General features: G+C 52.4%; 1 protein-coding gene across 4 annotated transcripts in view; it reads left to right on the top strand.

The window, feature by feature from the left end:
- Positions 1-20,220, top strand: part of RPS6KA2 (ribosomal protein S6 kinase A2) — a 295,060-nt gene that overhangs the window by 150,378 nt on the left and 124,462 nt on the right. The gene's annotated exons all lie outside the window — the stretch shown is intronic.

The raw sequence follows: 20,220 nt of genomic DNA, 5'->3' as shown, positions 1-20,220 counted from the left end.
TTTCCCTTTGACATTGCCCTGGCCTTTACCAAAGGCTGGCACCCATCTCGGTTTTGACTTGTTTCTAAGGAATCAAATGAATTGGAACAATGTGACATTTTTCGTCTGGGATTTCTTTGTCCCGGCTGCCATGATATTCGATACAGGCATGGGTTGTTACAATTACCAGGTCTTTAGGCAAAGCTCTGGAATAGACGTGAATGCAACAGGGAAGCTTGTGGAAAAAGTTTCTGTTCTGGTATCACTAAGTCAGATTTGGACCAGATAGGCTCTTTGTGGCGGCTTTCTGAGGGTAGAACACATTTTTCAAACAAATACAACTGCTAATCAAATAATGGGGGAGGTCTTGCCTTGAATTTCACATTGACAGAAATTAAACACGAGTTAGTGAGATAAATCATCTTCCTGGATCTCAGGCACTTTTTTTTTTTTTTTTAAGATTTTATTTATTTCTTTGACAGACAGAGATCACAAGTAGGCAGAGAGGCAGGCAGAGAGAGAGGAGGAAGCAGGCTCCCTGCTGAGCAGAGAGCCCAATTCGGGGCTTGATCCCAGGACCCTGGGATCATGACCCAAACCGAAGGCAGGGGCTTTAACCCACCGAGCCACCCAAACACCCCTCAGGCACTTTTTAAAAAGCTAAAGTTGATAAGAACAGAAAGCCAGAACACTATTTAGCTCTATGCCCAATAAGTTTTTATTCCTCAAAACGCCAAGTTTATTATACAGCCCCTTGTTTCATTTATTGTCCTTGCCAGTGGGAGGCACACAGGTGGGCAAACCCCCGGTGCTCTGCAGGAAGGCCAGCAGTAGACACCGGCAGCAGGTTGATACTGGGCTGAACTGGTGGACGGTCAGGAATCCCATCAGCGCGATACACTCTGCTCCGGTGTTGGGGTTTAGTGGGGAGAATTGGGTTTGTGCCTCAAAAAAACAACATAATGGGAAACCGAGAGGGGGATGGAAGAGAAGTTTCTTCAATGTGAAAATAAAATTTCTAAAAATCATAGACACACCAGGGGATAGGCAGAAGGTCTGTTCCGGACCAGAGAGGATTATCACATTCCCCTATCAGCACGGAATCGGCGAGCCCTTCCTGTGACCGGGATGGTGGGCGCTGGAGAGAAGTGCTGAGAGGGATCGTCGGCTTGGCCGCAGTGCTCTGTTCTCTACAGATGCATTCTCCTGTCTCTTATGAAAACTCAGATAAGCATGTTTTACGGTCCTCATTCTACTGATGGGGGACTCAGCCTCCCCCGCCAACAGGATTTTCCCGGAAACTTGCCAACTAATTCGTTCAGCAATTGCTTTTTAAAAGCCTGCTGTGTGTTCAGTCCCTTTCTCAGCCTTGTAGATCCAAAACCACAAGTCCTGGAAGTCCTGGCCTCATGATGCCTCCACCTAGTGGGGGATCTAATAAGTGGCTGACCCTGTGCTTCTGTCCAGCAAGTTCCATCTTCCTGCCCAGCTGCCTCTCCATCTTTTTCCGGAGAAGCCTGTTTATGCACTTGCATATCCATAGCATATTGTAGGCCAAGGAGCACTTCCCCCCGAAATCTAAAATTTTGGAGGGGTGGGGGAGGTCTGTCAATAGTTTGAGCTTGAGTAATGGGACACATAAAGCACTAGCACAGATGTATATTTCCTGTTTGGACTGATGAAAAAGATTGCTCATTTTGTAAAAATAAACATTTTTTCATTGTTTCTGTGCTATTTATTTTGTAAAATATACACAGAGATTGAAAACGTTTGTTTTTTGAATTCAGAATCTAGTACCATAAACAGGAAAGTGACAGTGGTTACTTGAAGTTGAAAACACTATTATTTTCATTAAAATGGACTTAAGGGAGAGACTCCATCTTAATGTTTTCATACTTGCTTTTAATTTTTTTTTTTTTAAGATTTTTATTTATTGACAGAGAGAGATCACAAGGAGGCAGAGAAGCAGGCAGAGAGAGAGGAAGGGAAGCAGGCTCCCTGCTGAGCAGAGAGCCCGATGCGGGGCTCGATCCCAGACCCTGGGATCCCAAGACCCCAGGACCTGAGCGGAAAGCAGAGGCTTTAACCCATTGAGCCACCCAGGCGCCCCTTTGCTTTTAAATTTAACTTGAATCTAGACTCCAGCATTTGCTAATCCCTAGCCAACAGAGAAGCCAATTACTTAATCAGATTTGGGAACAGTTTATGAATTCCAGCTTAAATATTTTTAGAGTGTCTCGGTGTTGCACCAACTGAGATGGCCAGGTTGTTGACTCTGGCGAGCATGATTTTTGGGGTTTCTAAAGGGTAATTGGGTATCTTTCCTAGACTTCTTTGTGCATGTCCTAGAAAGATACCAGGTTTCACTGTCTGACCTTCACCCGGATTTCAAGGGCATTGACATCCCTGCCTGAGGGGCTCGGCAGCTACCTGGAAGGTGTAACTGGTTCCTGATTCAGCAGTCCATTTTGTAGATGAGGAAACGGAGCCCAGGGACACCCAAGAACTTGCCTGTGCTCCCGCGCCTAGACTGTTTTAAAGGAAGTTCTTGCTGGAGAGTGTGTGCCTTCTGTGATTATCATAGCCCTTCGGGGTCATGCGGTTACTGGAGTTTACCATGTGTTAGATGGGACTTGAAGGAAAGCTATTGTAATTATTAAAAGGAAATTACTCTGAGGAGTATTTTGGAAGGTGCTGCACAACCTAAAATTATTCTGGAGAACCTCTTCCGGAAGTTGGAACGTTCCAGGTGAATTTCGCATACCCACGGCAGGTGAATCTGGGCTTTATATCACACTCACCATCTTTCATGGCAGGTGGCGGCTTTTTCACCTCCACGAGCCCCTTCCCCTCCACTGTGAGATGGGCTAGGACTTCCAGCCGCGCAGGGTGAAAGCGATAAGCGTAAGCTATCGAACGTAAAGTCTGGATGGCGGCGCAGCTGGTCAGTAGTTGTTAGCTGTGGATACTGATGAATATTTGCTGGGCTTTGTGATGGTTTTCACAGTGCTCATTGTCTCCCGGTGCTGTGTGAGCCTGGGCTTGCCCCCGTGGCCTGTAGAACCCATGGCTTGTGCTTTCTCAGTAAACGCTCGGCCTGGTAATTAACAGTTTAGATGACCTTCCTCTGTAGTTAGGGGAAGAAGAGGCCAGACATCGCTTCTCCCAGGCCTCCTTGTACACCGTCATTCCCTAGGACCGGCCCCGTTGGCTAAGACGGAGCCCGCGGCGCCCGGCTGGATGGCGGTACTCCTCTTCCTTATCCTACATCACCTCGTGAGTCAGCTGCACCGAGCCAGGAATGCGTTACCAGTTCAGGCCCCAAAGCCATGGCGTCCTGAGCTAGGGCTGCTCCGAGAGTCAGGAAACACCCCAGCACCGCATCCCGATTTCAGGAGCTCCGGGACAGCATCCTCCTGGGCTCAGCCTTTGCTTCCCAGGAGAGACTCCAGTGGTCTCGCGCTCCAGCTCCAAAGCCTGGCTTGGGGCTGTGGAAGTTCAGAGGCGCTGACTAGGAAGAGCTTGGGGGGGATATGGTTTTTAAATTAATAAAAAGTGATATTATTTACCCAGTACGACTTATCTGCTAGTTTGTCAAAGGTATCAGTGCTCAAAGACCGTTCATGTCAGGAACAGTTATTTCGTCTGGAGTCCCCAAAGCCAGGGAGTCGGTTCTCTTTGATTACGTATCATTTTTGACACTTTTACTGGAAGACGGCTGAGGATGGGTGACAACAAAATGCAAGTCCTTTAGCTGGAATATGGAAGAGTGGTAAGCTGCTGAGCGGAAAAATTTCATCTAATTTTGTACTTGCTCAATTGTTTACATGAAGAATTTTAGCATACACTGTGCTGAGCAAGTGGTACGTAGGATGCGGTCTTTGTGTGGCCTCTGCCCTCGATGAGCTGGACGTCTAGTGAGAGAGGCAGACCTGGGAAGGGAACCTACTGGGTGACATTTCTGGCATCCCTGACTTAAACAGTCTAATTATGTCAATTGCCAATTACTTTCTATTTCCCATGGTTGCAGGTCACCAAGGTGTTGCCTGTGTGTACATTTGAATATATTTCAATGGCCTCCCCCTTTTAAAGGGAAGCATAATGTCCCAATAAAGTCAATGCTCAGGTACTCTTAGCAGATCCTGGGAGTGATGTTGGCTCTGGTCATGGAGAAAAAGAAAGCTTCCTGGAAAGATAAACATTAAGGCTTATTCTTGGTGCTTGATAGGTAAGCTCTTCTTCTAGAACTTGGGTGGTTTCCCGGAAAACCATTTCTAATTAAAATAATTTTCAGGTACTTTCAGTAAATGCATCCCAAAATTCTATGGGAACCCTGATTTTTATGTGGCTTTCAGACCACAAGGACAACAACGAAAATCAGAGAAGAACACAAGAAAGAGTTCATATTATAAGTATTGAACGGGCTCCGGGGGGCTCAGTCTGTGAAGCCATTTGCCTTTGGCTCAGGTCGTGATCTCATTCCCGGGATCGAGGCCCTCATCAGGCTCCTGGCTCCATGGGGAACCTGCTTCTCCCTCTCCCTCTGCCTGCTGCTCCCCCTGCCTGTACTCTCTCTCTCTCTCTCTCTGTCTCTAATAAACAAATAGATAAATAAATAAATAAATCATTTAAAAAAATTATTTAATCTGCTTATATTTTACCTATGTATATTGATTCTATTTTAAACACACTAAAATTAATTTCCCTGTGGCCACGTTTGGCATGTGCCTTACCTCAGCAGTTTCATGCCACACTTGCTCTCCTTACACTGAAGAAACTCCCCAAGATATTGCTTGTTCAAAAATGTGTGAAAAGACTCCCCAGACCGTCGCGATTCTCCCCATTGGGCGTTCGTCACCTCCTTCCCGCCTTCTTGCCCGAAGCCTCGCGCTGTCTTGCACCGCACACCGCGGCCGGCAGAAACGGTTTCGGTCCGTTTTTCCCGGGTTCAGAAGCACTGGAACGAGACGGACGTGGCGAGCTCGCGCCCGGTGCTCTGCGCCTGCAGGCGGGCGGCCGTGCTCAGACGTGGCGGGGCCGCCGGTGAGCAGGAGGCGAGCCCGGAGCTCCCCGGGGCAGGGGCGAGGCGGAGAGAGAGATCTGGGGCTTGAGCGGCAAGACTCGTTAACCGGAGCGGGTGGCCTGTTCCGTGCATCCGGCTGGGCGGGAGACGGCTGCCCTGAAGTGTGGGGAACCGAGGGCGGGTCCGTTTCCAGTGGAGGCGGCGGCCAGTCCTTTAGCCAGAAATAGCTTCCTCTTGGGCCCGAAGGTTCTGCGCTTGTCAGAGGCATGTGGACGGCCGGGCGCCAAGGCCGGCCTCGCCGGGACGCGCCGCTCGAGTGTCTGCGACGCTGGGTTGTGTCGCGTGCCGCGTCAGCCCATGTATTTTCACTGGGAAGAGCTATTAAATGAAGCTGGAGTGGGAATTACCAACAAATGGTCTGTTCAGCTACAGTGTGATTTAATCAAGCCCATGCATGAGGCACAAATATATTCAGTATAAAATGTGGTGCGTCGCGTCTGGTTTGCAGCTGTGTCCGACGCCTCCCGGGCTCCCAGCCGGCAGGGGCCGTGGTGGTGGCGGCGGCGGCGCGGTAGCCACGGGCACCTGCTCGCTGCGCTCCGAGGGCAGCCGTGTGCGCCGTGCCCGCAGACCTGCTGTTTTTCCCCAAGCAGGCGAGGGTCTGCGTCTGAAACCACCGGAGAGGGGCCCGACGAAGACTCTCCTCCACCAGACTGTAGTCAGTCCCCCGGTCCCCTTCGCGACTGTAGTCAGTCCCCCGGTCCCCTTCGCGACTGTAGTCAGTCCCCCATCCCCTTCGCGACTGTAGTCAGTCCCCCGTCCCCTTCGCGACTGTAGTCAGTCCCCCGTCCCCTTCGCGACTATAGTCAGTCCCCCGGTCCCCTTCGCGACTGTAGTCAGTCCCCCGGTCCCCTTCGCGACTGTAGTCAGTCCCCCGTCCCCTTCGCGACTGGGCTCTGACCTTGGCTCTGACCTTGGCTCTGACCTTGGCTCTGACCTTGGGCTCCTGTCTCGTCCTTGCAGTGCCCGAATGCCTTCCCCCCGCCCCGAGGGTGACGTCTGGTCTCCCCCTGCCTGCAGCGGGAATCCGACGAGGCCCGTGCAGGAAGACCACCCTGCCCTCGCGCACCCTCGGGCTCGGCTCCTCGCCCGTGAGTCCCAACTCTTCTTCCTGTATCTGAGGTGAGCTCGGGCTGCCTCCCGGGCTGCCAGACCCCGTCGCGGGCCCTGGTGAACACGCTTCCTCGCTGTCTCGCTGGCTTTAGCAGGCGTCAGAACGATCTTCCTCGGCCAGTGCGTATTGTTGTGGTCATTTGCATGTATCTCTTGAGAACCGGGAAGGGGCGTCGCAGGTACACTGCCGGTCAGAGAGCCCTACTTGATTCCACGCACAAAATACAGGGCGGCCTCTCCTCCACGAGCTTTGGTTTGCAAGGGCCCTCAGGATCCCCGGGGCCGTGTTCCTCTCCCTCCACCCCCTGCACCCGCCGCTGGATGCGCCCCGGCCCTGCTGGCCACCCCTTCTCCGGGCCACCTGGCGCGCCTCTCGGCTCTGCCCTCAGCCTTGTCAGGCACACCATCCTTTCGGACTCCTGCGTGCCCAGCTGCGGTGCGGGGACAGCCATACACTAATGCCATCCTCGAGTCATTCAGTGCTTGAGGGGTGAGATGGGCCTCGTAGGGGAGGGTTTGCACTTGGCCTCCTGCGGTGTTGCTCGGAGCCGTCTTTGGCCGGACCCTCTCTGTAAGGAGTTTTGCACTGCGCTCGGAAACACAGAGTTTCTCTCCTCTTTGGTCGGCCTCTCTTGCCCTCCGGAGTACACATCTGCTTCAGGTTAGTATTATTACCACAAAGCAGCTTTTCCGAAGTTAATCTCTGTTAAGGTTACTCGGAGTGATGCTTTAATCTCCGGGGCCGTCCTGTTGAAGTTAAGTGGTGGAGAAGCAGCTCCGGTAAAACAGAGGAGGGAGTTCACGCCGTTCTGGGGTCAGCGCTCCCGGGCCTGCGCCAGCGTGGCCGGGGCTGGGCTGCTGGGAGGGTCGAGGCGCTCCCAGACCCTCTCCGGCGTCTGACAGATGAGAGCCGTCCTTTCTTTGGTCCGCTCTGTTCTCCCATATGGAATTAGCAAGATTCAAAACACGGAATCCGCGAGGGAGCACTTAGGCCGTTGGCCATCATGCTTTCTTCTGTGGCCAGAGGAGAGCGGGCTCGGAAGGGGACTCGCAGGCTTCACGGCCCTGGAATGATTCGGGCGTCGTATGTTCAGGCCTGGGATTTGCAGATGACAGCGGCCAGAACACGCATCTGGGACCTGCTCTGACGCGACCCTGCAGTCCGTGGGAGCTGTGACACTCTGCCCTGAGGCGATCCTGGCAGCACCGTCCAGCCCAAGGCTCAGGGGCTTGCAGCTCGGACTCATTAAAATGTGCAGCTGAGTTTATAAGGGGAAGGGGTGGCGGGGGCTCTACTTTGAAAGACTCTATTTTGGAATGGTTGCGCTGGAAATGCTCTAGGGACTTCTTAAGAAAATTGCTCATTGTGGGTCCCTCTGTTCACACTTAGGACCCCAGATAATCACAAACTTTCTAGAACTAAGATTAAATATAATATTAATTTCCAAATGTATTTTCACGTCCGAGGTATAGTACGGACAGTCCCTTTCTAAATATGCACACGAAAGAAAGCACGTTACTCAGGAATGTGAGTAAAATGCCAGAGGAGGCCCAGAGATGTGGCACGTCCATGCGTGGAAAGGTGTCCATGAGGCCAGAAGGCAGTCGGAAGCCCCGTGAAGCCGTGTGGTCCCCCTGGGGCCTGTGGGACCCACTGGCGAACCGCCGAGGTGCGTCCCGGCCACAGCCTTCAGGGCAAATGCACAGAAGTGCCCCAGGAGACATTCCTGTCCCAGGACTTGCCAAAGTGACTCTCTTTGGTTGACTTTGAAGATAAAGCTGAGGAAAGGAAACCAGACGGAGGAAGCAGAGAGGAGCCCTTATTTTTAGAACACCTTCAGCTCTCGCCGGGAGCTGGGATTGTAATTACCTGCGGGAATAGGACAGGTGCGCCTGGAAAGACAGTGGAGCTGGGGCTAACTGCCCTCACCCCAGAAAACCCCAGGAAACAGCAGGGGGTTGGGCATGACTTTGTACTTCTAGGTCTTATGTTTCTAGATCTTGCATGCATTTTGATGTGTGGCTTAGTCAAGACTTTGTAGGACCCACTCCCACAGCAAAGTGGGAAACGGTGTCCAACCTGGTAGGATCTTAGTAAACGGACATGCACGGGGCTCATGTCCGTGCTCACAGGGCGCTCACGGGGCATCTGTGCTCATGGGGCACTGGCACAGCGGGAAAGATTTAGACTGTTGGGAAATCTTTAACAGCACTTATCACTTTTTTCTCTGACAGCCTGTGGTTTGTTTTTTTTTTTTAAAGATTTTATTTATTTGACAGACAGAGCTCATAAGTAGGCAGAGAGGCAGGCAGAGAGAGAGGGGAAGCAGGTTCCCTGCTGAGCAGAGAGCCCGATGCGGGACTCAATCCCAGGACCCTGGGATCGTGACCCGAGCTGAAGGCACAGGCTTTAACCCACTGAGCCACCCAGGGGCCCCTGACAGCCTGTGTTTTGAGGTTCGGGACATAGGACTCTAAGAGTCGGCATAAGAGTGTAGGAGTGACTCATTAGAATGAACCACTGTCATTTTGCGTGTGCACGAGGGAGAGGGTACAGACTGGAGATGCCGCTGTGACCCCGATGGGGCTCCTTCTCACTGGGGGTGATGGGCACGGCCGGATCGGGCTTCCTGCTACTGTCTCCACTTCCCACCCGCAGAGCGAGTGCCGAGTGTGGCCTCCAGACCTTGCTTCTAGTGCTGTACCCGCCCCACCCAGCTGTGGACCCTCCCTCAGCCCCTTGTGTTGTCCCCTCCCCTGACTGGCTGTCCCCCGGCCCAGGCCCAGGCACTCTGCCCGTCCTGCACACCCAGCCTCCCGCTTTGTGTTGCGCTCCTCCGTGGAGGGGGAGTACAAGGCCACCTCCTCCCCCAGAGGACTCGGGCTCTGGGGCACTTGGGTTTGGACAGAGAAACCCTGTGGGAATCGGTGCAGAGAGGGGGTCGCTGCTGTGTGACCCAGGATGGGGTGGATTGTGCTGCCAAGTCCTTGGGTAGAGGGTGGTTTGGGTTCAAAATCACCCCTGCGGGAAGGACGGTGGTGTGTAGAGAAGTAATGGGAGAAGGTCTTCCCTGTGCTGTGGGCTCGGTCACCCGTCTGTGGGATGTTCTGGGTTTTTGTAAAATTCCCCCAATCACATATCCTCCTGCTGGGTCAGGCCAGGGTCGGGGGAGCTCCCCCAGCTGCTGGGGAAGACACACCCATCGTCCCTGAGGCGGTCTTCGGTTTGGGCCGCCTCCCCCGTGCTAGCTCAGGGCTTTGGGGCCATGTGGGAACTTACGTAAAACCTTTCAAACCAATATGCAGCTGATGGGGGAACCCATCAGGCTCCACTCCCACAACTCAGAAATTTTGACATATATGAACACAAGCAGCTTTGGGGAACTGAGAAACAATAAAATCCAATGAGGATTTTTACTTGCCAAGCTCGTGCATGTGAAAGAAGGGGTTTCATTCCAGGAAGACAGCTTTGGTGACCTCTCCAAAGGCAGTTTCTCATCAGATGTAAAAGTTCTCCAGCTCCTAATGCTGGTTCTTTGTGACGGATAGTGTCACTTTAAAGCTTCAGCGTCCAGGACGGGTTCCCTCCCAGCTTGTGAACGGAGTGGAAGGAACAGGTTCTGCCGAGGACCCCCCTCTGTGCCCGTGATCTCCAGGACCTCGCCTCCATGTCGGGCTCCTCAGCCTCCACGCATCCCCTCCGCACCCCTGTGCTGCTTCCCCTCGCCGCTCTAGGTCAGCCCTCGGTGGCCGAGAACGATTCACATCCCTCCTTCATGGTCTAGGCAGGAAGGTCGCGGCGTCCGACCTTCCAGATGGGCAGCCGTTCATTCCGACGTGACCTGGAGTCTCGTCAGCCCCTGCATCCAGGACTTGGCTTAAAAAGAGAAAAAGCCTTCCTTTCTGATAACGTCAGATGCTGTTCTTACCCTCCCCCACCCCCACACGCTCCCTCCTTATTTTGCCTTCGGTCTGCGAACCCCCATATGTGGTGTGTGGCCAGTGAGCCGTCCCCAGAGAAGCCCCTGTGAGTGTGGAAATGTGCTGTTCTTGGCGGCTTGCGCAGAGGCCCAGTCACTCGACCCCAGGGGACTGCACGCCTCTTTTCTAGCCGGGGCACTCCGCGGAAACGCTGACAACAGCGGGCCGTGAGCTCAGCCGTGCGCCTGCTGGGACTCCATGGGCAGGGGTCCCCCATCGGCCCCAGGAGCATTGGAGGGCCCAGCTCAGTGTCCGTGTGGGACACACTGGGCTAGTGGGCTGGGCGGGGGGGCCCACAGCATCCTGGGCCAGATGGAAGGCTGAATAATGGCCCCAGAAGTGACTCTTCTGTGTCCTAACCACAGGACCCTGTGAATTTGATGGTATTTGGCAAAAGGCACTTTGTAGACTGGATTCGATGAAGGATCTTGAGAGGGACAGTCCTGGATGATCCAGGGGAGCCCAGTGTCGTCCCCCTGTCCTGACAAGAGGGAGGTAGGGGGACACTGAGAGGAGGGAACAGGGTCCATGATGACGGAGCGAGAGCCGTCAGAAGCCGGAGAGCGAGGACTCGGCTGTCCCAGAGCCTCCAGGAGGACCCAGCCGGGTCCACACCAAGAGCGGAAGACCTCAGGCTTCTGCCCTCTAGAACTGGTGGAGCCACGGAGTTTATGATCTGTCACAGCAGCGGACGGGACCGGCACAGTGGGTCGCTAGGTCTTGGGTTGGACGCCCAGTTGTGGAAGAGGCCGCACAAGCGAGGGCCTGTCCTCTGGCCTCCGGCGGGACAGCGTGTGAGGAAATGTGGCCAGAGGCCTTGGCTCAGGGCCTCAGCCCCTGCGTGGCATCTTGGGCCTGTCGGGTCAGCGCGGCGTGTCCGAGGGGCCTCCCTGGTGTGAGGCCAGAGGCCGAGGACACACCGGCAGCAGCGGCCGTGGCTTTCTCTGAGGCCTGTGGGGCGCCCGGGAAGCTCAGCCTCGCCACGGCTCACGCAGGAAAGGGCTCCGGGGCACTCGCTCGCGGGCTGAATCCTGTGCTGCCGGAGTTGCATGCTCCTGGGAAAGAGAAAAGGCCGGATTGACGTAGGAAAAGGTACCAGTGGTGACTGTGTGGGGAGAAAAGCCACGTGGAGTGAGCAGAAGCGGGGAGGCAGAGGGCAAGCTCTGAGGGGTGGCCGAGGGACACCTCTCGGGGTCATTTTAGTGTAGGGAACAAAGCGGGGCCGAGGCTCCTGGTGTCCCTGAGGTTCCTCAGGGAGAAGCAGGGACAGCGGTCACAGGGAGCCACAGCCCGGCACACCCAGAGCCAGGAGGACGGCGCTGAAGAGGGGTCAGAGCTCAGCCTGAGCAGCAACACCCCGAGAGCAGTCCTTCCAGGGCCATATCTGCCCAGGAAAGCCCTCCCAGGTAGGGTGTGGGAAGCGAACCATAGGACAGCAGGAGGGGCCAAAAAGCTGTGTTGGACGGGGTTTGGCGGGGCTCCCGGCCCCCAGCCTATGAGCGCGGAGGACGGATGACACCCCGGCCGTAGGCGAGAGCCGCCCCGTGGAGGCAGCGCCAAGTGGGAGGGTCGCAGGGTGCGGGCTGAGGAGCCATCTCGGACTCTTCTTGGTCGGCCCAGGTCAGGGCACCCCCGGATAACGATGTGCTTGCCAAGCAGGTGGCGGACTGACCTGCTTCGGGAGGCTCACAGTGCAGTGGGTTTGCAGCGCGACCCCTTCCGCCAGCCCTGGCCCTGCCGCCCGCGGGCTTATCCAACACCACGTCGGAGGCGGGAGGAAAGGGCTGCAAATGTGCTTCAAGGGAAGGGGTCCAGCCGAGGCAGCCGTTGTCGGCACTGGGGGTTTTCCTGATTCCTACATCAAACTTCCTCTCCACCTTTGGAATTCTGCACACATGCTTTCCACCAAGGACTCAAAATACAAGAAAAGGTCCGAAAAATTTGATATGCTTCTGTGTGTGTGTGTGTGTGTGTGTGTGTGTGTGTTTCCCCAAGGATTTTATTTATTTATTTTAGAGAGAGAGATGGAGCACAAGCAGGAGGTGGGGGCAGAGGAGAGACTCTCACGCAGACCCTCTCGGTGCAGAGCTGACGCGGGCTCGATCTCATGACCCCGAGACTCTCACGCAGACCCTCTCGGTGCAGAGCTGACGCAGGCTCGATCTCATGACCCTGAGATTGTGACCTGAGCCGAAATCAAGCGTTCGACGCTCACCTGACTGAGCCACCGGGACGTGCCTTCCCTGTGTGGTCTGATAACGCCGAACAGCTACTTATTTTTAAAAAGGAGTCGTCAGGTGGTGGCACGGAGGGGAGAAGGACGGAACGAGGAGGAAGGCAGAGGGCGGATGGGAGAGCGTCGTCTGCAGGTGCGGAAGGGGAGCCGGGGCGGCGGGCGGACGGACGGACAGACAGAGGAGGTGCGGGAAAGCAAGAGCGGAGGCTGACGTGGAGAGGGTCTGGTAGCGGCCACGTGGGAAAGAACCGCAAGATGTGGGAAGACGTCGACATCCGAACTGTCGAGTTCTGCTCCCTCCTTCCCTGAACGTGAGCGCCGCACGGCCGTTGGGAATGGACAGAGTTCCCCGTGGGCTCCGCAGAGGCGTCTCTAACCTGCAGTAGAGACGGCTCGCAGCCGGGAGGGGAGGGAGGTGGCGCGGAGCCGGGGCCCAGAGCTCCTTGTGTCGGGGCCCCCGCCCTGGTTCACCGCTGAGGCACAGAGCAGAGAGACGGGACGTGAGCCCGGGGTGAACTCAGTGTGTCTGCAGGTGTCTTCAGCTTTCCTGTGGCCGGAGTCTTCCTCGCGTGCACCCTGTGCTCGCGGCAGGGAGGGCCGACGTCAGTCCGCGGACGGTGGAGCGGCCGGGATCGTGGAGTTGGTATTTGGTCGCTTACGTCACACCTGGCACACACGGGGCTGGGGACCTGCTGAGCCGTGAGCATCTGCAGCGGGACCCAGGAGTCTCCCCCAGACTCTTGTAAGTGGGGACAACCTAGTTCCGTCCTGCTGCCCTGAGCTTACCCCAGGACTGGTGGGCAGAGCTCTGGCATCCAGGGTGGTAACACCAGTGAAAAATTAGAGGTGGGGGAGGAACAGACAACCCGAGCAGGACTTGGAGTGGGACTCGTGAGCGAAGGTCACATCCTAGTGGACCAGCGGCGTTGCTCGTGAAGTCAGAGAGTGCGGCTGACGGAGAACGCAAGTGGTGTTGGTGTGTAAGTGCCTCCCTGCTCGTGGGCGCCCCGCGAGGTCCACGCCAGAGCCTTCCCCTCACACCCAGTGGGGCGTCCTGGACTACTGCTGGGGACAGAGGAGTCTTTGACACTCTGCAAAGCTTTACAGAATTGTAAGAAGGCGTCATCTGCACAACAGTGGGGAGTAGCTGCCATTATGCCTTAGTTCCCCCTTGGCCCTTGTTTTGTGTCCCCGGTAAAGACTCCAGGGAGGGGCAGAGCCGAGCACACTGGGCAGGTTCCCTGAGGACTCGCACCCAGCGCTGCTCCCTGGGGTGGGGGTCGGGGCGTGGGCAGGTGGTCCTGCTGGTGCGATTTTGTTTCCAGTTCTTTAGCATCAGTGGACGTATGTGGTGTAGTATTTAACCATTTTAGAAACATGGATAGAATTCTGATTGAATACGAACATGCCTTAAGAAGATGTGTATTTGGAAAGCATAATAATAATATTTTAAATTTTAAGTTTTGAAACATAGGAGAAGTGCTTTTTCAGATTTTCCGACTTATTTGAGGTGATACCTTGGGGGAAATTAAGGTTGTTTTCATTCATTGAAACAGACAAAACATATTGTATGTCTGCAATCATTTCTTTATTCTTTCAGTGTGTTTATTGGGTCTAAGGATACTTCTGTTCCTTTTCTGTCGACTTTCTTTCTCATAGTAACCTCCAGTCTAAAATCTAGAACATATAAATAATAATGTGAAGAAGTAAGCATTCAAAACATGATGAAACTGGGTCTTGATTCTAGGAAAGTTGTTTTATTTATCATACTTAGCTCCCCACTTCTTAAGATTTTCCGGTAGTAACTGTGCACAACTGGATTCGCAGGCACTCATTCGACGGAATAAATTTATGAGAACATGATAACTGTTTTCTTTGCTGTTATTTTCCACATGCTCTTAGGGCCAAATTTTCGCCAGCGCAGTCTTTCCACTGTGGTGACCGTGTTTTGATAAGTTACTAGAGGGAAATGGTTGTACAAAACAGTGTACAGAGCTATGATATATGAAGACTCACGCACACACCACCCTTTCTGCCCCACACGTATCTGCAGACTCCATCCTAACACAGCCGGAAGCGTTGGGTCTTGGGAAACGCCATCTAATTCCCGGGGTCTTGTCGCCGTTGACCATCCTGAGTTCTTTCCTTTGAATCATGTCCTCAGTTTGTGCTTGGAGGCGACAGTCAACTAACTCAAAACTCAGGAGAGCCACCTTAATTTTCACCCCCGCTCTATTGTTATTGTCTGTGCTGACTGGGTTGTTTTGATCAAGAGAAGCAAGAGCTGTTTGCTTTTACCTTTCGGGATCTTGTCCCACGGCTTGCGTGTGACGAGAGTGACAACTGGCACTTTATACACCTATTAAAGTGGCCTGCCGCGCGCACTGAATGCCTCGTGTGCTCACGTAGCCGTGCCAGCACACCCATTTACGTGGTACCTACCGGGAAGTATTGCTGTGTCGGGGAAGCCATTCCTGTGTTGAGCTCCACAGCAGAAGATCGAGTGAGGAGATGAGCAAAGAGAACAAAATTCAAAACAAGAAACAAAGGGTAAGAATGATCCGAAAAAGCTGTAAAAGAGAACAAGTGATTCGAAGCTAATAAATTCTCTTTATCTTGAAATAAATGTAGAAAGATACTTTCTGATTACAGGAATATCCAGTTTGTGGCTTCCCCCTTGTCAAATAATTACAGGCTAATAAAATAGACTTGATAGTAAAACTTGTCTGAATCAAGTCAAGCTTTGGGTCATTTATAAGCCGCGTGTCAATATTTCGGTGTCCGGGGTCATCAGTACAAGTATCAGACGAGGGGCCCACCACTGGCTACAGCAGAGTAGTAGGAAGGACGGTGGACGCACAGGCTGCCCAGCAGCCCTTTACGCGACGACCCCGAAAGTGGATTTAAATCGGATTCCTGCACGTGTCTCGCCCCGGGAACAGTTTTCAGACATCATGGGCAGACCTGCGGTACATGAATCAGACTTTGGAGGAGAGCTGTCTGGTTGCTGCTGGGGGGCCGTCTTCGTCTCCCTGTGCAGTCCCCCCCCTCACTCCCCTCCATTCCCCGCCGTGGGTGGGAGGCCGGGCCACATGACCCCAGGGTCCTAGAGAACCCCAGTGTGGAAGCCACCAGTTTAGACAAACCTTGATCCACAGAGGAGCCACTAAACTCCCTCTCTCTGTTGTCCCCTCCCGTTAGTCCTAGAGTAGGGACCACAGAGTGCCCCCCACCGCCCCCCGCCTGAGCACTTTCAGGATGTCAGTGGACATGGGTTGAATTTGGGCGGACCCCATTATACACTGCAGCAGCTGTGCTCCAGAATAAACCCCAGCCCTAAAGTGTTTATCTCTTTATGGTCGGTTCATGTTTCTCTTTCATTTTCAAAATTATTTTAAGTTCCAGAACAGTTAGCACACAGTGTTCGGTTGGCTTCAGGCGTATGACGCAGTAAGTCAACAATTCTGCACGTCATTCCGTGTTCACCATGGTACGTGAGCTCTTAGTCCCGACCACCTCTTTCCCCCACCCCCCCCCACCTCCCCTCTGGTGACCGTCAGTGTGTTCTCTGTACTCATGAGTCTGCTTCTTGGTTTCTCTCTCTGTGTCTCATTTTTCCCCTTGCTCATTTGTTTCTTAAATTCCACATATGACAAACAGGGTGTTCTCTGACTGACTCGTTTCACTTAGTATCATACTCTCTAGCTCCTTCCAGGTTGTTGCAAAGGAAAAGATATCATTCTTTTTGATGGCTGCATAATATTCCATTGTGTATCTAGCCCACGTCTTCCTTGTCCAGTCATCTCTTGGCAAATTTTTGGGCTGCGTGCATGGTTTGACTGCTGTAAACATCGGGGTCCGTGTATCCCTTCAAATTCATGTTTTTGTATTTTCTGGTGTAACACATGGTAGGGTGGTGACTAGGTCATAGGGTAGCTCTATTATAACATTTTGAGGAACCTCCATGCTGTTTTCCGTGGTGGCTGCACCAGTCCCACCACAGTGCAGAGGGGCTGCCCTTTCTCCACATCCTTGCCGACACCTGTTTCATTTTTTTCTATTTTATGAAAAAATATCCTTAGCTTCCTAGTTGTTTGGAATTGGGACTAAACATGGCTTTCTGTCTAAGTATGTATCAACTTTAGAAGAAACGTGTGAAGAATGATTCCACATCTGTGAGGGGCCGAGACAGAAGGCTAACACAGTTGAGGAAGTTTTTCTTTGAAGAAGAACAGAGCAAGAAATAAATGAGGGAAGTTCTGTAAGACTCAGAGGAAAAAAAGCCGTTAGACCCTTTTACCAAGTTCAGAACGTTGCCTCTATCTGTGAGGTGTCTAGAGAGCTGTGATTTCATAGCCTTTCAGATCCAAACAGGAGTCAAAATGTTATAGGTCCCTGGGGACTCAGTGTTACTCCTGATTTTGTCTCCCTCACAGATGGAAATAATCCCAAATCTGTAGCTGGAAATTCTCAGATGTAGATTTGTTTCTTCCACGTATGAAAAGATTGTTAAATTAGATGTGAGAATTTTGAGTTGAGCATTTTTTATTTTTGTAGCAGCAAACTTCATCGTTTACAGGACAGAAGGATAGTTGCTCCCACTGTACGAGTGAATAGAGGTGTCCGGCTTCAAACCTGCTGGTCGCCGGTTTTTCTCAGTGGCTGAGGCAGCATCCCTAATCCCGGTGGGGGGGGCACCCCATTGCCTGGCCGTGTTCCCCTTTCCATCCTAAATTCTCAGGCATCGTCAGTGAGCAGATATCCCAAGGAGATCGTCCATTGTAGCTTCAGCCAGTGCCTCGGCGTTGGGGGGGGAGGTCCCACATATTTTTCTGAGAATTGACTCAGAATTTGAAATTAGATGCTCAAGAAGAAATGTACCATGCACCACGGTTAAGCCGCACTCTCATAAAAGTCTCCGAGGAAGTCCCTTCTTTGAATCTCCTCGGGATTGTTTGATTCCAAATTCCCTTAAATGCCATGACTTTTTTCTTGTTTTTATAAACAGCTTTATGGGATCTAATTCGTATCCCGTACAGTTCACCCAGATAAAATTGTACAACACCAGGGTTTTCGGTCTCTTCACAAAGTTGTACAACCTTCAGCACAACCTTGGACTTCTCACCACCAGTGGAGCCTCGGACGGTGGTTGCGACACCCGTTTTCCCCTCTGCGGACCCTCTAGCAGTTCCAGTGAGCTCTGAGTTACTTCCCGTCTCTACACACTGGCCTAGATGGGCGTTTCCTGGTGGTGTTCTGTGACCGGCTTCATTCGCTTGCCATCATGTTCCTAAGTTTCATCTGGGGAAGCAGGCGTCTGTCTTTGTGGTCCAGTGTCTCACTGTATGGACAGAGCACGTACTGTTTGCACAGCCGACAGGCGTCGGGTTGTTTCGACTTTCTGGCTTCTGTGATTAAAGCTGCGATGACGTTTATGTATGAGCATATTGGGGTTTTGAGCGGATGCATGTTTTCGGATCTCTTGGGTGTGTACCTGAACGTGGAATTGCAGGGTCAGGTCATCACTCTGTGCTGAAGCCAGAGAGGCGCTTCCAGACTGTTTTGCAAAGTGGCTGCAGCATCTGGTGTCCCTCCGGCAGTGATGGAAGGGTCCAGCCCCGTTCTCGTTCACCGTTTGGGTTATGCCCTTCCTAGTGGGTGTGAGTCATATCTCACTATGGCTGAGTTGTGCCTCCCCGCTGACTGGTGGTGTCCGGCATCTTTTAGTGCTTCCTGGACGTGTCTTCTTGGGGAAAATGTCTCTTCAGATCACTTGACCATTTATACCTATTGGTGTTTTGTTTTTTTTTTTTAATGACCGAGTTGAAAGATTTCTCTGATATATTCTAGGTACGAGTCCCTTACCAGATCCAGTATTTGCCGTTCCCCCCCACATTTCGTGGGTGGCCTTCACTGTCTTGGAGTCACTTGCAGCCGCGTAGCCTTAGTTTCTGTGTGAGCTGTCGTTGTGTCGTGGTTTGAGACCCTTCAAAGCTCTCTGCAGCGCTGCTTGAGCCTCTCGGTTTCCATAGCCGTGTTCAGGGTATATTTGTGCAGAGCTGAATTCTCAGTGCTACTTGCTTTTCTTGAGGAATAAGGCAAGGAAGGCAGGGGGTCTCTTTACCTCAGTTCCCCCAGGGTGAAGAGGTACCATATTTCAAAGGAATCCATTTTAACTCTCCACGAGCACTCAGGTCTATGGGTTTCCAAAGAAACCGTGTACAGATGGCTGAAGTCTGATCTATTTTAATAGTTCGGTGTCTCCCATTTTATTTTCAGATGGGCTGGGATTGCTGAAACCCCAGCCCTGGGCTGTAGCTAGAACAGAAATGTATTGAAGTGTCTAACTTGGGGAGTGCCCCTTTGCTCCCATCCTTGGGGGCCTCGGGCTGACCCTGCTTTTTCCTAGACGCTAACCATGGTTCTGAACCTTGTGAGGCATCAGCCCAGAGGCCAGAGATCTGATAACAGGTGGCAACCCTGTCTTAGCTAAGTTCCCCTCAACCTGCAGAGTAACAAGCTTTCTATTTGGCTTGCGGCGTCTTGGGAAGGCTAATGCCTTTATATCTCAATCCTTAGTCATATGTTTTTGTCTCAAGTCTTACCACCACAGAAAGCAACCTTTTGGCTTGTTCTTTTCAATAAAATCTGTATACTATTTTTATTTTTCTGTCACCTCTGAAACATCCCAGTAGAATGCATAAAGGGGGATGCGAGAGAGTCCCTGCACACACGCTTCTATTTAAAATGCCACCCCCGTATGCCCTTTTACTGTTAGAATCATAGTTTATGTGTTAATTTTGTGCTATAATGTCATATCAAATTTTAAGTGCCTAGGTAGAAAGCATGATATTATAAGACTTAAATAGGAATATCAAGTAGAGATTTATAAATCTAAATTCTGATATTCTAATTGGATTAAAACTTAAAGAGCAGTTTTTAAGTTCCAAGTCAAAACTTTAGGACCCCATATTTAATGTGATGTTTTAGGCTAAGTGATGACCCAGATGTTACCTTTTAATAAGAACTTACAATCTGATTGAGGAGGTAAGAGTAATATTCTAGAGATAATTTTGGATACTATGAGATTTTATGTCCCATGTGGCATAGGTAACAGTAGGAACCTACTCTAAACCTGCTGTGAGATTGTAGGTTTTTGAAGAAAGGAGAGGGTCTGGGGGCAGGTATCTTCACTGACATGATGCACAAATGTCCAGAGACCATGCCTGTGGGCCTTTGGGACCAGGACCCAGATACAGATGACTTGGTTGCAAGTTACAGCCTCTATGTGGGCAGAATCTTCAGAGAAGGTCGGATTGGCGGTGCTCCCAGGGGAGGCAGGAGGGGCTCATGAAAGCAAGAATGGAAAGCTATCAGGGAAGGGCAGATGCTCTTGACACCCATGGAGGGAGTGGATGGGGCTTGGACGCGGAGGCTCTGTGGGGGCCCGTGGCACGTGGAGCCCCTAGCTGATGCGCAGGACGGCGCAGGCTTGCAGATTTGTTGTCTTGGGCAGTGTGGAATTACTTTGTTGTAGAAAATCCATGCTTGATAGTGGCTTGCTCCCCAGACCTCGTGTGCCCTGTGCCCTGAGCACGCTCTGTGTGATGTCTGTGGCGCGTGGCCCCGAGGTGGAGGCACTTTTATTAACTTGGCCTCGCACGTGAAGCAGGTGCCATTTCTTCAGGGGATTTGCTAAAGGTCCGCAGGGCCAAGCTCCCAGACACCCCCATCCTGGGCTCACCTCCACCTCCGCAGCCCAGCCAGAAGGTTCTCCCATCTGCTCTGACTGAGGTCAACTGTCTGACGCTGGTAGGATTAGCTCCCC

Source organism: Mustela nigripes, chromosome 5 (genome assembly GCF_022355385.1).
Source record: "Mustela nigripes isolate SB6536 chromosome 5, MUSNIG.SB6536, whole genome shotgun sequence".
Lineage (NCBI taxonomy): Eukaryota > Metazoa > Chordata > Mammalia > Carnivora > Mustelidae > Mustela > Mustela nigripes.
This window is presented reverse-complemented; position numbering and strand designations above follow the sequence as displayed.